Source organism: Dermacentor variabilis, chromosome 3 (assembly GCF_050947875.1).
Source record: "Dermacentor variabilis isolate Ectoservices chromosome 3, ASM5094787v1, whole genome shotgun sequence".
NCBI classification, from domain to species: Eukaryota; Metazoa; Arthropoda; class Arachnida; order Ixodida; family Ixodidae; genus Dermacentor; species Dermacentor variabilis.
The window spans coordinates 149267327-149284255 of NC_134570.1; the positions used below are offsets into that span (position 1 = coordinate 149267327).

A 16929-nucleotide genomic window follows, 5' to 3' on the forward strand; every position below is an offset into this window, starting at 1 on the left:
CCAAATCAGGAAGGAGTCACAAAACATTGAAGCAAAACAAAAGAAAGAAGGAAACGACTGACAATGAGCGTGCATAAAAAATACTAATACATAATAATAATAATAATATTATATTAATAATCATCTTTATTTCTCTCTTTCCACAGAATACAGAATTATGCACAACTAACTATTTATTAACTCATAAACAAATAAGAAAAATGGAACACGAAATGCTGATACAAAACGAGAAATAGTAATGATGTTACTGACAACGCGCGTGAAAAGAAATACAAGAAAAAAATGATCGCATGATCACAGAGACTGAAAGTTTCCACTTACTGCATCACCAGTGTAACAGTTACGGCTAACTCTAAAAAAAACTGCCATCGACTGGCATCGCACAAAAGCTACCTCAGTGCTTTTGACCTTACGCAACCTTTAAAACATGCGCTGAGGTATGCTTGCACATGTAGTATTAAACAAAGGTGGTAGCTAACCTACACAAATGAATTTTGATCGTATGTCACCCGAAAAGGGCCCCCACAGCCATGTAGATCATTGTGAAGAAAAATCATGTCATCATAATTAGTATTCAAACAATTGAGACATGTATACTAATTTTTTTTCAACTTGCATTCAAGCTACTTGGCATCCCGGTAAGACATAAAAGACGTTGCCTTGACTTACTGTGTGGGGATTGAGGCGGCTAGACTCAGCAATGGTGTGTAAGTGGTATTGTGACGATCGTGTCTGCAAATTATTAAACTGCTGCACAGCATGACAGCAGCAGAAATTTCTTACATTTTTTTTCAGTTTAAGAAATTTTTTAAAGTTCACATGCTGTTCACGGCTCCCGTCAGGTAGCCCTGCTTCCTGCCAGTGAAGCAGGGTCATACGTATAAATGTCTCATTTACACACTGCCTTCAATGTCACTGATTACGTACAAAGACTTTGGCCAAACATCCAATGCAGAACATGCAAAACCAACTCTGGAACTGAGCCACGGAACACAAAGAAAAAAAATGCAAGGAATGTGGCTTGTGGATGATAGTTGTGGGAGAGGTAGAGGTTGTCTATGTTGGCAGTGAACCTCGCCTCCTGGCTATGTGGTGGCAAGACTTTTCCCTTTCTGCTACCTCTTCTAATAATAATAAAACAATTTGAAAAATGCTCGCGCTGCTAGAACGCCCCGACAGGCTTTACAACTTGCAGCATATAACCGAACTTTTCTATGGGGTCTGGTTGAAGGTTCATTACATTTCTTTTTATTTACAGGCATGTACAGGCATCTCTACATGCATGCACAAACTCTACATGCACAGGTGGTGAACTCAAAAAGGTTCATTGCTGCAAGACAGGCTGAATGAGTAAACACAGATGAAAGCGATAAACATCTGTCTTACAACAACAAACCTTTAGTTGCAAGTCAGTGCTTCTTTTTTCGTAGGTGTGTTGCTAAAACATGTTCACACATCTCTACAGCAGCAATGGCCAGCCAACCAGGCCCACAGATATCAACTTTATGAAATTCTTGAATACCGCAAAAAAATATGGATACAACACAATGTAAAATGAACAAAAAGGAAGAGCTGAGGGGCTTTGACATGACAACAACAGACAAGGAAACGTATATAAAGCATAAAGGAAAATAACTGTCATTTTATTTGTAATGTCAACATCACAAGGAGAACGGAAATGAAAGTGGACAAAATATAACTTGCCACTGCTGGGAGCTAAAACCAAAACCAATTGAGCTGGAGGCTATTCCACCATCAATTTCATAGAATGTTTATGTGTACTAGATTGGCCTCTTGGAGTGTTCTTGCACGAGTAGCGTTGGCTAACACTACCAGGGCTACCAGGGCTAACACTATCTAGTACATGCACATTCAGGCCCAAGAAAGTTTGCAGAGGGATAGCCATTGCTGCAGCTCTACTGGTAAAGCAATGCAAGCATAATGCAATGGTTGTGGCTTCATCTCCCATTAGTGGGAAGCTACCTTTTTATATACTTTCATTTCCCTCCTTATTTTTCCATTTCGATATAAAGTAAATAAATTCATCAACGATTTCCTTTTGTTTCATTGTCTCTTGGCTTTATTATACAAAAAGTATACATTAAAAAACATTAATCTTTGAATTACTCTCCTACTTGCATCAATTTAATTTTCAAGTAAAAATGCGTATCCTCACTGACCTCTCTAATGTGTTTGAGCAGAGAGACGGCAAAAGTTCGAGGTCGTCCTGTGGTTTGCATCTTTTGATTGCACTTGAAAAATTGCCTAATTCCTCCAATATTAACTGACTCTAATCTTTCTTTTTCCTTTTCCTCCCCCTTGACTTTGCTTCAGAAGCAATGCTTCCTAACGTATCCAGCTTACGACTGCCTGCTGAAGCCAGCGATGCTTCTGACTGCGGACTGCTGTGGTGTGCCTCAGAATCCTCAGGAACCAGAACTTCTTGAAACATGGGTGATTCAAGAGATTCCAAAATGTCCTGAGACTCCACAGACTCATGCGACGCCGAAGACAGAGTCGATGCTGGCGCTTGTGACTCTTCACTTGACGGTGATGGCACTTCAAGTGTTGTCAGATCGGAAAACTGGCACATTTTTTGTTAAGATGTCTGCAGCACTTCCCTCCTCACTCGATGGGGGCACTGGTGGAAGGTTGGCGGACATCCTGCATGTGAGCGTAATAAGGGTTGCACATACTGTCAATGTGTAAATAATGTGCCAGTCTGGATGCAAAAATATATGAAGGCTCAAATCCGTCCACATTTGTTTTAGTGTGTGATTTTATTAGAGTACACTGAAGCTCTGAATCAGTTTTGTAGGGACAAAAGTGGCTTGCCTACACAACCAGAATGAACAGTTTCTGCATGCGCGTAAGTGTAGCTTTTGTACCTTTTTCTGTTTTTGCTTGTGATGCATTTAAGCAGTTCTTACGGGATCTGCATGCCTAAAGCCTAGTGATTACTTCTACTCAAAACAGTGCATGATATTTGGAATGTTTCACTTTTGAAATAATTAGCAGAAAGCATTCCACTACATTTACTCAGTAAAACCACTTAATAAATTTCATGTTGAAGGACCTATGCTTGCACTCTCTAAACATAGAGTAGTAGTACTGTTAGGTCTTGCTTTAGTATAAGGCTCTCTCCTGTTCTAGTTTTTCTACTTGAAACGTTCTTGGCTTGTAACTTTGTTTTCCTTTCACTTGTTTGTAAACTTCATCTCATTCTAAACTGTTTTTCTTAACTGAATGTACGTCTAAACATATTGTGTAGCTGTGTACGTAGTAGTCAGTGCATTTGTTGTTTGTATTTAGGAAGTTACGTCTAATAATGTTTGTCTTCTTGCCATCTGCCTTGTAAAGGGTGTTTTGGCCCAGCAAAGCTGACCTTAGCGAGCAAACCCTTCCAGAAGGTTTCTTACAGCCAAGCTTTTTTTTGCCTCTTCTCTGGACTTTCCTACCGCTGCTCCTACTGTCTTGCCAAATAGCTCGCCTCATACTGATATTAATGTAGTCGTTGAACCATTGTCATCCCAGCTGACTACTGGCTACTGTGTTGCACGAGTGACCAGTACTGGACGTAATGCAAATACCAATTAAAATAATGTAACTAGATCGTAGTTTTAGCATGTAAAATTTCAATAATCATTTTTTGCACGGTGCGAATGTGTTAAACTGGATCATCTAGTCCTTCCTTCAAAATTTTGCTAAGCAGGAACAGCGTTCTCTACAAACATCGTGAAAGCTTCGCTTAAACCAGTAACCACAGCACCTGGGATCTGCAGAATAACCGCAGGCTCATAATTAGGTAAGGACACTGCTGAGCAGACCCAAAAAGAATTATCAATTACACAGCTGACAATGTCGTCAATACTATGGCGCATTTATTCCTACAGCATGATGACACTGAATGTATCCCTAAGCAAGCTAGGTAATATTTGAGGGTCTGTGATGAAGCACCGATTTGCACACTGCTGGCAAGCAACAAAATGCAAAATTAAAACTGTGCATTGAAGTGCCCAAGGTACACATGAATATAGCAACATTCAATACTCAGTTAAATACTGGCCATTGACTTGCACGCTGCCTTCTAGGATCAGTGCACAGAATAAAAAAAAAACTACTTGCATGTTTTGTGTTTTGTTTTTGTGTGTGCATCATGCAAGCCCTTTTCTTTTTATTCATCCTGCTAATTTCTATGCGATATTCTCTGTAATTCTGTCTTATGCTTTATTGTTAGGTTTTTAAGTGCTATTTTACTTGCTATTTTGTACCTGTATTTCTGCTTTCTCTGCTCCCCACTGCAAAGCCAAACTGGCTTTGTGGGCACCTAAATAAATATACAAAGCTATTCTTGTACTGCTTGTATGTCCCCTTACCGGATCACATTTAACGAAATATGCAATAATCGGAGCGGCGATGCAGCACAAATATTTTATCGCCAATTAGACAAAGCTGAATATAATGCATACTGTGCGTCGACTTGCTTGTGTAAGCACAATTTTGAGTCTATTCCCATAAGTGCGGTGCATTTCCAGCTATAATACAAACATACGGCATCGCCGGTCAACGTGATAAAGGGAAAGCACTAAAATCCCGTGTTTCATTTTTAACACGCCGGCTAAGGTGGAAACTTCAAGATCACTTACGGTCTACACTCCATTGTGTAGCGCAGAAACATCATCTGGTCGAAAAACAGCCAGGTGACGTCGTCGTAAACGTCGACTGGCACGGCGCGGCTCTTTTCTTTCTGAAACGTCTTCCCAGGCGCCGAAATGTATTCCCCAGGGACTTCCATCACTTCTGCAGCGCTGTGATAACGTCATCTGCACAGATGAAACGCGTTTTCGACATCTGCGAGTCGGCTGATGAGAGAGGCAGCTTATACCAGTGCCACACAGCTAGGCTTTCGATGGCGATCGAGCGCGATCAAATTTCTCGATCACGATCGGTTCTACGCACATTGCGCGGTACAGGCAATCGTGATCACAAAATCCGACCCCGATCGGGCTCGATCGCGATTGAAACTGCTCCGCTGTGACGCCCGTATAAAATTCCGAGCACTCACCTGTTCGGCAGCGTTGGGCATGACGATCCACGACCACCTCGTCAAGTGCTTGTTCTAGTGGCGCTTGTATTTCGCCTGCTACCAAAGCGCAGGTCGAGCCTCAACGCAGGCGATCAGCGCTTCGTTGTTGATCGCCTCCATAGCCTCTGTGCTCTATCGACACGAAACCAGCAGCGACTCCCGGCGTCTCCGCACGATTCTGAAACTTCAACAATCTTTCCGAACCGCCGGAAATGTACATGCGGCCCACGTGACGTCGGTGCACAAGCTGCCACTTCCGTCGCGTACGCTCAAAAAGACGCCCAAGATCAAGACCTCCTTGACGCGCGCGTTTCCTGCGCGTCTGCCCTCTCTAGACGCGTAGGACAGGCGCGTACGGCCTCGCAGACGCGTGACGCGCAGCCAGGCACGATTCACCGCGTGTGGTTGGGCCTTAACGCTATTCTTGCGGGATGAGGCACATGAAGGGTACCTACGCTCGGTCGGCCACTGCGATAACACTAGATACGCTTGCTCGTCGATATCTGCGTCAATCAACAACGTAAGTCTTTCTTTTGATTGCAATGGTAGGCCCTGCCCAAACGGGCAAGGCCTCTCAAAAATTGGCCTATAGGCTCATTGGAGTGTCCCTCCCCACGGTAATCTTTAGTAAAAGGCGAAAGATTAATACGTGGATTTGAGGAGAGACCTGAGCGACGAAGATACCGATGCTTTCCGAGGCTGGTCTCCTAAATGGTGTCACTTACTTGGCCAGGTGGACTTTCAAGCTTTTCTCAAATTTGCATGCTTAAACCTCAACTCTTGTTATTATTTATCAAGTGCGTTTTTGACTGCCCTTTTCTTCATGTACTTTTTAATTGAGAAATTTTACTTGTTGCCGTATTCATGCGTAAAGACTAATAACATTGTTAAAAATTGCTTGGATTCGTGGCACTGAACGACTCCCATTTTTATGCGCTGCGGTCGCCATCTGTTGTTAATCATCGAAGTTGTGAACGCATGCGCGGGGTGGTTGATGGGTTTTTTGTAATTGTTCTGTGGGCTGTGCTGTTGCTGCCGTGTGGTTGAATTTTCTGTGTGTTCTTTTTGGTGCACTATATATATTTCTAGTGTAGTGTACGATTTCTACAATAATAATAATGTTTTTCCAAGTGTACATAGAATCGCACACGCTTTTGGTACCAGTTTTGTTTTGACAAATAGGGCTTAAAATGGGTGCACCCTTTCAGGTGCAGCCGTTTGTCCCACAACGATAATCGTCATCTGCGGTTGTTGCGTTTCCCATGCGTTTCCTTTGTTGACAACTCGGCTCTCGCTACTTTGCTGCCGAGAATGCTCGGACATCGGCGGGCTGTGTCAGAGATAACGCGCAAGCCGTTCGTGACTCGGAAGTGCCGAGCTCGCGGCGTTCAAGAAAGGAAACGCGGGCTTACAGACGACGATTATCGTTGGGACAAAATAAGTCCCAAAGGGTGTTTTTTTTTTTTAAGATTGTAGCGTTGCTGGCAAGCAACGCGTACGTGTCGCTTGGTTTCTCGTCAAAATATTTGGTAAAGGCTTACTCCCAATGAGCTCAAAGTTCTCCAAAAATGTGTGCCTTCGGGTCACGTCGGCCAAGCATGTTTTCTGAGCCGCTACTCTGGCCAGTTCAGTTGCATGTACGCTAATCGGCTCCGCCGCCAACATATGCGTATGATGCGCCGTGCGCTGCCTGCAAACGGAAGCTCATCTTACGGGCGCAGGAAGGGCAGCGGAATTCGTGTTTCAGCAGCAGCTGCACAAAAGTTCAGTTTTCATGACGTAATGTGGGTTCCACAAGCTCGTCTATGCGGGGGGTCAATATATTCCCTAAAAATCATGCTCGGTAAAACAAAAGAAAATCGCATCTATTCCACTCCATAAATGTGGGCTACCAGTGGAGCTGTAGAATAGACAAAGCACACCGCTGAATGTAAAAGTTTACTTATTTTGGGGCTCTTCCCCTCCGCGTCCGCAGAATACTCTGAGAACATGCACAATCGCTACTAATAGCCTCTCAACCTGTCTCCGTGTCCAAATTGAAGTGCGTCAAGCATCTCAAGATGCTGGCTTGCCCGGAAGAAATTCGTGAAGACGTTCTATGCCACATGTCGATCCGCACGTCCGTGGCGTCCCATATGGATCTGATAGTTGCTTTAAAAGCTTTGTAAAATTCACTTGAATGTCCATCAGGGAGGTGTGTTATCGTTAAAGGCAGCTGGTAGATAGCTAGCTCTTGGATCGTAAGGGTACCACTGATGAATGTATATTCATCATCCTGTAACGGTTTTACAAGAGACACAAAACTCTCTAAGGCTTTTGTATCATGATCGTCAGGCGGGGCACTAAACAACACACTGCAGTAAGTTTCGAACTGAGAAACTGTCATTCGTTTTTGGTGTAGACTACCTGAGGAGTATATTTGAATTAGTTTCAATATAGCGCGATGTCGCTCATCAAGATGAGTTTGTCGTGTTGGCTGCTCAAGGTGCAGAGCACGCCTATTTCGAGGTCGGACTCGCACCTATGTAACGCAGTGAATGATACTTTCGTAACTCACATTTAAGGTTTTCTATGTCATCAATGTAAGTGCCGTTCATTTCTCATTCCATCTGATAAAGGCTACATAAGCTGTTAACACGCATTCTTTCTTCATTTTTTCTGTAGAACGCTTTTCTACAGCCACTGTACAAACCTCTTGCTTAAAGAGTTCCCAAGCAGCAAATAATGGCATGTCAGTAGATAGAGAAGTTGTTAAGGCCATATGCATGTTATTAATAAATTCCTGATCACTTAGGAGCTCAGAGTCAAGCTTCCAGCGTGCCTACTGTGGTCGGAAATTAGTTACAGATCTCTCACCAATTGGCCATTTTTACTACAAGTATAGAGGTGGACACCCTTTGCGCAATCTTTTTGCAAGGCTCACACAGTTTTAATTCCCAAAAGTTCACATAAGGAGAAACCGCATTCTGCATCGATCACATTGTCAAACGTGGATTATAATATTTTTGCAAGTTTTATATAGCAGATTGCAATTTGCAATGTCAATTCTCATTGGTACCCGTCAGACGTGTGGAATTAGGGGCTGATCCATTTAAACCAACATGCATATCACCCATATACTTCTTCAATACTGTCACGCATTGATGTTGATGCATTTCAATTTGGGCACCTCAACAGGTTGAGCAGCTATTGGTAGCAATTGTGTGTGTTCGTGGAGTATTCTGCAGACGCTGAAGGGAAAAGCCCCACTGAGCAGCTTGCAATGCTCCAGGTAGACCTTACTAAAACTTGATCATATCAGTCACTCCTATTTATTTTCTCTTCTGGATCATGCCAGTGTTGGCTCTGTTGTGCTTAAAGGCTTTGCTACACCTGTTGTTCTACTCGTTTCGTCATTAATGGCCATCTCTCTGAACCCGTTTCTATTTGCTCTTCAGTAAAACAAGGATGCCCGATGTCCCCACTACTATTCACCCTTTACCTGGAACTGCTATGCTTAAGCGTATTTCAGCCTGGTTACATCCATGGCTTCAATATATTGGGTAATGAATGTGACGATCTTAGTCTGTGCAGATGATCTAGCATTCTTCTGCACGGATAAGCCTAGTGTTTAAAAGTATTGGCAATAGAGGAATCTGAAGGCGCATCAGAAGCACGAATGAACTCGTCGAAAAGTTTAGGCTTATGGTTGGCTCCTCGTGCTATACACCAGAACAGTTAGCAGGCATTAAGTGGACTGATGTCCGCCGAAGTATCTTGGTGTTCTGCTAGACACATATAAATTAAGCACACACTATAGAAAATAGTGGGTTTCGGCCCTGCAAAGTTGTGCCCAGACATTCTGTCCAGACTGACTTTGTACTTTTGGAAAACCAAAGCCTGCAATAAGTTTTTGGGAACAAGAATGTTGTATGTATTTCAAGTTATTCATTGTGCCAGGCTCTACATCCAACGCTTTCACTGAATCTTGCAAACCTTTGTATGGTCTCCCACTTTTGGGCCCATGAGGTGAGACAATATTTTTAGGCCCGTTAGTCAACGTGGGCTGGGCTTAGTACATGTTTATGTTCGGCAGACAGTGTCTCATTCTTTTGTTGCGATACTCCACATCCAATAATTCTGTCATTCATGCAAGTCGCACTTGTTAATGCTTTAACTGATTTAGTTGTTTCTTCAAATTTTTCTTTGTGTTTATGCTTCGGGTGGTTCATGCAACCATGCAGTAGCTCTTGCTACTTGGTGGTTCGTTTCCCGACTGTTCGGTTTCCACTGAATACTTGTACTCTCTGTTGCGTAAAATGTTATACAAAGATTTACTGTCCATGCTATTTCTGCCTCCATTTTACCGATCACTATACAATAAATGGCCAGGCTACATTATGCTAAAGCGAGTTCATAAAATGTATATATCCCCATGCTGCAAAACATTCTTTTATAAACTTCATAGTGAAACTATACCAGTAAAAACATGGCTACAGAAAAAGGGTATCTTTGTCTCTTTGGTTAAGTGTTGCCTTTGTGATGTGCCAGAGATAATTGAACATAGTTTTATTTGCTGCAACGACACTATCTAATTTTGGGATGTCCTCCAACAGACTTTAAAGATAGACTTTGAAATAAACTCCCATCTGTGCGATATCTGCTGCCAACCTCTGATGTTAATGGACCTTTCGGCATGTTTTTTCTCATGGGAATGCACACTTTCTCATGGGAATGCACAAAACGAGAATGATGGACTGAAACACTGAAATGGTTGTACCTACAAGGGTGCGTTTCATCCAGATGACTGTGCATGTTTATGATGGACTTGATACATATTCAACCAGACTGGTGCCCCATTTTGGGTGGGGTGCCTATCCTTACCACCCTTCTAAAGTGGAACCAACATTTACACCGAAAACAAGAACGCAGCCTTTTCTGTGTGTGACTGTCATTGTGCCTTCCATTATATGACTGTGCGCAACTGGTGAATGCTTTATCGGGTTGCATGCTACTATAATAAATACCAAGAAAAAAAGAATGCATCCGTGGCGTAACGGTTTGAATGTCAGGCTTCTGTGTTAGAGGTCCTGTATTCGAATTGTGCCGGTGCGCGATCTTAATATTGTTTATTTAATTTTTATTACACAGTATGCTGGTGAAAACAAGGAATTTACAAAGTCAAAGAGACGTTTAAAGCCAGAAGGACGAAGTTCATGCAAATCCATGTACTCGCCCATAATTCCCATGCTGGCTGAACCGCCCCAATTGCAGCTCCCATAGACACTAGTGCTAGAGTTCCCTCTAGTAATTATTGTATAGGTGGTTTCTTAGCTTTCCTCTTGCTACGCCAGGTGTCGGCACATGTCTTAGTGGTTTGGTTTGCCTCCTCATAAAGGGCGTGGGGGCTTTGAGGCACAGACACTGAAAAATGTATGGGAGGCTAACCATGTACAGCTCTGCTGTAAAAATAAGCGAGGGTGAAGTGAGCCCCTGCCACCCCATCTAAGGAAACGTATTGCTTGTTCATCCCTTCCTATAGCGTATATTACACGTGTGACCAGTAGACTCCAGTAGACAGTCTTCCACTTCCTCTTCGTCTCCCTCTTGCGTGCATGGTCCTGTCCAAATGCACCCTAACAATATGCTGGCACGCAATGTACGTACGCTTTAACCGTCTATTGAAATAAACACCATTCCTTATATTTTAAAGACATGCGTACCTAATGAACACTAATGTACCATATCACGTCGCAAGTAACTAAATGCGATCCAGATCAGTTATGCGCCTCTTAACCACCGTAAATAAAAACTATGTTGCACATGCATACTTACCAGCTCCTAATCTATGCTTTAAACCATGCATGCATGAGGAGTGTTGAAACTTTTTGTCCATAGGGCCAGATTGACAACCGTGCAGTGGCGATGTCGATGGCCGGACAATAAAAAATGAAATCAACTGTGGCAGAATTAATGTCATGATGGCTGTCGATGGTAATGCAATTAGCATTCGAGCAATGTATAGTGACACACTGCCTTTCTGAAGTGACATATTCATTTAACATTTGCAGTAGTCATTCTGAGACATCCGTTGCTTTGGCTACATATGCGACATACTCCGGTATCGTCCCACTTAGCGATGGCAATTGCTTGCCAAGGTTGCTCATGAGCATGGCAGCACGACAACGACTGTACGATGCTGACGCAGTGACAACAGCAGACTGGCCTTTTCATCAGTCGATTGAGAAGTGGAATGATGTCGATGGAATAGCAAAGGTGGCATGACGACAATGAGATGAAATGATGGCAAATGTATAATGTCGACAGTATCACGACGACATGATAAAATGGTATGAGAACCGGATTACAAAGCTGGAATGACTTCAATTGCATGACCCCGATAGCATAATATGATGACAATTAACTAATGCATGATGACCATCTGACGGTGGCACAGCGACAATGATGCCATATGTGTGATAACGGCGGCCTAATCAAGACTGAATGACAACATTGTCATTGCAATAGAAAGAAATGATGTCTGTGAATCGAAACAGCATGATGACAATGAAATGACAGTACTAAAGTGATGATATGGTAAAACGTGACAACGACGATTTGTGTGATGATGACGGCATGCCGAGAATCAGTTGTCGAAGTATAATGGTGATGATGGGACGACTGCGACTACATCACGACAATGGTATGACAACGAATGGATGACAACTGATATATGACAGCCATGGTGTGACAAAGACTGTATGATGAATTAATACAATGATCACGAATACAATGATGGGGTGTCAATGTCGGCATGACGAGAGTCGGATGATGAAGGTTGTGCAATCACAATGGCATGATTGATGGCGACAGTATGACAAGGGATGCATGATCCCAATTGTCCCACGATGAGGCGATGACAACAGTGGCGTGACTATGGCGGCATGATCCTGAGTGAATGATGACAGCATAATTACAATAGAATGGCGAAGAAGAATTTGACGCAGGCAGTATGGTATGATGGTAGACCAATGGTAGACGCTGACTACAAAATATAACAAATGTACTCTCAGAATGGCACCAATTGTAACGAAATCAAATTGCAACATATTAAAATAGGAGCAGTAAATCAACAATTAAAAATATCAAAGGTGATCATCATGCCGATAAGTAAATGTGGACTAGAATTCCCAGCAAAAAAACAGGAGGGAAGAAAGTATTCACATATTTACATCAACATGCACACATGTTTGCAGTGTTAACTATGTACAAAGAGGCATGTGATGACAGTAAAATGCCTCACAGGGCATACAAAATAATACTGTATTTCAGTGCATGGGAATTGTGTCCCGTTTCCAAGATGTAGAACGGGGGCTAATGTAAGTGGTGGCCCCTGTGTTTTGACTTTATTATTCCAGTGAGCTGCTGCGGCAAGCCTGATGAGCCTGTGTATTAAGCAGAGAACTTGGGTGTTGGTTAGTCAACTTAGCCCTGCATCTCTACTTCCTATTTTTCATTCTGGAGAAAGCTTGCATACAAAGGTAGGTACAGTGCTAAAAATTGGCACATGCTCACGGGCAAATTGCTTTGAATTTGGGACCTGTTCAGAGACTAGTAACTAATTGAAATTGACTAGCTTTTATTCTTTATGCTTCTACTTTAAGAGGTTCATTTGGCTGCATGCAGCTCAATTTTTGAAAGTAACCTGGCAGTGCACCCATGCTGCCACTAAATGGATTTTGGAACATTTGCAGTTCGCGCTTCTTCCTGGCTCCAAGGAAGAAGCGCAACAGCAGATGGTTTCATGAAGCCCTGCTCGGAGGTGGGGGCCTGCCTGCAAGATGGCTGTCGTTGGATATGGACCGATGACGCTGGCCGATCAGGAGGCCACTGTGGCACAAATTTGGAGACCTTTGTTCTAAGCCACCATTAACTGTAGCGTCACAGGGTGCACTTTTGACTGCAATAGAACTAGATCCGGATTTAATTTCTCCATCACGATTGGCTCCCTTCCCCATTCTACCCAACGAAGTCAATCACAATGGCAAAATTGGACCCGGATCGGGCTCGATTGCGATCAAAAGCAACCTGTGTGGCACCCGTATTATGATTACTATGGCTGAAAGCATTTAGGAAACGTACATTATGTTTTGCAACGCTAAACGAGACAAGAGAAACAATGATTCAGTTCCAATTGACAAAGCATTTTTCAAGAACGGCTGTTGATTTCGCGGTAATGGGTTGGTTACTATATGAGAAAATAATGATCAAAGTTTAATTGCTGAATTTTGTGCCTAAACCTCGGCGCCGGTGCATCAATGCAATGTTATGGATTGCAAAGTATTTTGTCACATTTCTGCCGTTGGGAGTTCACTAAAAGTTGTCGAAACCTTTAGAGTTTGGTCTTTGGCTCTTTTATAATATGATGTAGTACTGTTTTACTGATAAAAATATAACTAGGCCGAGCAGAAGGCATCAATTTTAATTTGACGCAGTGTCGGCACCTGTCTATCATTTTCGAGTCTTCTCACTGGAAGAGAGGCGCTTTTGGTATTGTGAAAGAGTAATCTTATAACACTGCTCAAATAAGTTCCACAGTGTCCCTTTAAAGGTCGCATGCTAAATTAAGCTTATAGGTGTAGTTGGAGTCACTGTTTCTGACCATGAAACGACACGCACAGATATTGTAATCTTTTATTGTGCTTAATTAGCTATTTCAGCTTACCAAGTCTTACCATATCGCTTTTCCTTCTTCTTTTATTGTGAGTGGTCATTCTGCTGCTGAGCATGACATTGCAGTTTTCATTCCCAGCTGCAATCTGTCTCATTCCCATGGGGGCAGAGTGCACAACGCTCCTGTAGTGTACTTTTGGGTGCGTTTAAAGAACTCCAGGGCAGGTGGTCGAAACTGACCAACTCCTGCCTTACGGTTTCTGTCATAGCCCAAGGGTTGCCTTGTGACATTATAAACAACCTGTAATTTAGATGTTGTATAGTGCTGTGACCATTTAAACTCCTCACTATCGAGCAGACTTTGCATTGCCAGAACTCGCAAGCTTTATTCATAGCAGTGCTGACACTAAACTGCGGAAGACAGCTGCTGAAGTGACTGCAAAAGCACAATGACGCAGTGGCACAGTCTGTTGTTTCGTTGTCACGCTGGATGCATGCACGTTGGGCTTGTACGTGCAATGTGGAATTGCATACTGGCAGCCAACGCTGTTATATGTCACTCCGCTAAATTTACGTGGTACTGCTTTCCATACATTGTGGCAGTGTGCAGAAGTGCAACATCAATCAAACCAGCTCAACGGGGAAGCACTGGTATCTATAATGCAAGTGCTGCATATGAAGAAAGGTGACTGGCCAAGGAGAAGATGACGTTAGTAAATGTATTGTTTTGAATAACATCAAAGAGATTTAATGGAATTGAGAAAAGATTGTACCTGAAGCATTCAGATAGGCCTCATTTAAGTCTAATATATGGTGGCTGAAGATTGAGCTAGGCGGACGTGCAGTCCACCTAAAGCTATGGAGTGCAGATCAGCGCTGGAAAGTATAACCACAGCGCGTCAGTTAAATAAAGGCCAATTGCAACGAAATTTCACTTTGGCTAAATTGGTTGTAGGTGAGCAATATAGACAGCACTGGAAAGAACCAATTGGCAGCAAAACTGTAGGGCTGGGAATTGGCAACTTTCCCAACCTCGGAGCTCATGCCGAAGAACCACACTGGTTCTCAACATTATGCGTTGCCTGTCACTTCTGGCAAGGGGCAATGACCACGCTTTTATACAGGGCTTTTTTGTTTAGCTGCACGAAATTTTTTAAATAAAAATATAACTCACGGTAATGCTATGTTTACCATTAGAGTCTACGGATTGGCGGCCTCTAGATACAGAGCAATTGCCGCCCTTACGTGCGTAATTAGTGAAGTTACGGTGATGAACTTTCTCATTATCAACAATAGGTGGCTACAGGAAATTAGTACTTTGGGGCCCATCCTTGACACTACCTATCCCAACGATCAAATTTTGAATAGCAGATTTCATGTGGGAGCTACACGAACAATTATTTCCCCTTGGCAGGCTCCTTGAAACCGAAAGTGGCCAGAAAAGAAAGCCTCTGTGTTGTCTACGTCTCCCAGGTCATCGCCGGTCCGGTCCCCAAGCAGCTTACGTTATCTCTTTGCTGTCTGCGGCGTTGGCCTAGCGCTTCAATGCCGGTGGGCCGCCAAATTTACTTCATCATTCCATTGTGCGCCACATGTTCACTTCCACTGATTAAATGCCATTTCAGGGGCCCAATGGAAGGACGAAGGAAATTTGGTGGCCCACCGGCATTGAAGCGCTAGGCCAATGCCGCAGACAGCAAGGACTTAACGCAAGCTGCTTGCGGGGCCGGACCAGTGGCAACCTCGGAGACGTGATGAAAGGCGGGGGGTGGTGATATCGACAATGCAGATACTCTTTTGCCAGCCACTTCCAGTTTCAAAGAGCCTTCAAAGGGGAACTAATTGTTCGCGTAGCTCCCACATAAAAACCGGTATTCAAAATTTAATCGTTGGGACAGATAGCATCGACAACGGGCTACAAAGTACTCATTTGCTGTAGCCACCTATTGTTGATAATTAGAAAGTTCATTATCATAACTTTGCTAATTACAGACGTAATCGCAGAAATTGCTCTGTATCTAGAGGCTGCTCATCCGCAGACATGAATGGTAAACATAACATTACCACAATTTACATTTTTCGAAATTTAAAATTTGGTGCAGCTAAAAAAGACACCTTGTGCATCTAATTCCCACACACCAAAATTTAATTTTAGCATTCTTGTGATGCATTCACTTGTAGATCAAATGTAAAGCCATATTGAAGGGAAAAATTATTTCAGCTGTCCTAGTAAATTATCCCTACACAGTAACAAAAATGCCACTCTAACTGCCTACAGACGCTTCGCAAGCCACAAAAAATGCAATAACGAGGCACATCGTGAGAAAAGTGGCTATCCTACTGCGACATTGTAAACTTTGACTCCATTTCCTGGGGTATTTGTATCACGAGTTTAAATCACCTCAAAACAGCACAACAGTCCTTGATGTGTGCAATCTCCAGAATGTGCCAGACAATACGGGCTACGCTTTTCAACAGCCATTGTTTCTATATTCTCTGAAAACGGAGTCCGTGTGATGCGAGCGCTGTCGGCCGCAGACATGTGCTCAGAGTTTCGCACATACCTGTAAAGAAAACTTGGCAGCCAAGGTGATGTGTCAGACTATGTTTATCTTCCAAAAGAGCCTAACACTGAACTTTGATTAAGAACATTTAATGAGTCACAATGGCCAAAATGTGATTACTTTGCTGTCCATAACATCACACAGACGTACTGTCCCTTGCATTACGATGAAACCTTTTCTGCTAATCAACCTAATACCGCAAGATCAAGCAGTTATTCAGGAATACCTAGCCATTCTAACCCAATTCAGTTTCTCTTCAGTGTCCCTTTAAAATATTACACAAAAGATACACTTCTCTCCATCTACAAAATCTGAAACTAGGGCATTTAAGCGGTGTAGGATTTTGTTGCAGTTTGCCTTTAACCGGAAAAGAGAATGAGAGCTTTATTGTTCCCCTCTGATCACCCTCCACTCTACTGAGCGTAGGCTTCTCAGAAGAAATAGGCAGTAGGGCACGATGGGCAAACGTTCCTCCGTCCTCTGCAAGATGCAGCCGCCCCTCAATTCATTGACACAAACCTTAGTCTTCGTTGCAGTACACTGAGTAGGCAAGATGAAGAACAGTCGCATGGACTACTCAAAATGATAGCCATCGCAAACTTATAGGCCCAAGTAAATGGTGTGGAA

The 16929-nt window shown here is 42.9% G+C and overlaps 1 non-coding gene across 1 annotated transcript; it reads right to left on the reverse strand.

The window, feature by feature from the left end:
- Window positions 1-5635: 5635 nt before the first annotated feature.
- On the reverse strand, window positions 5636-5761 carry LOC142576893 (U5 spliceosomal RNA). Its single transcript, XR_012827012.1, has one exon. It is a non-coding gene; the product is annotated as a U5 spliceosomal RNA (small nuclear RNA).
- Window positions 5762-16929: the final 11168 nt, after the last annotated feature.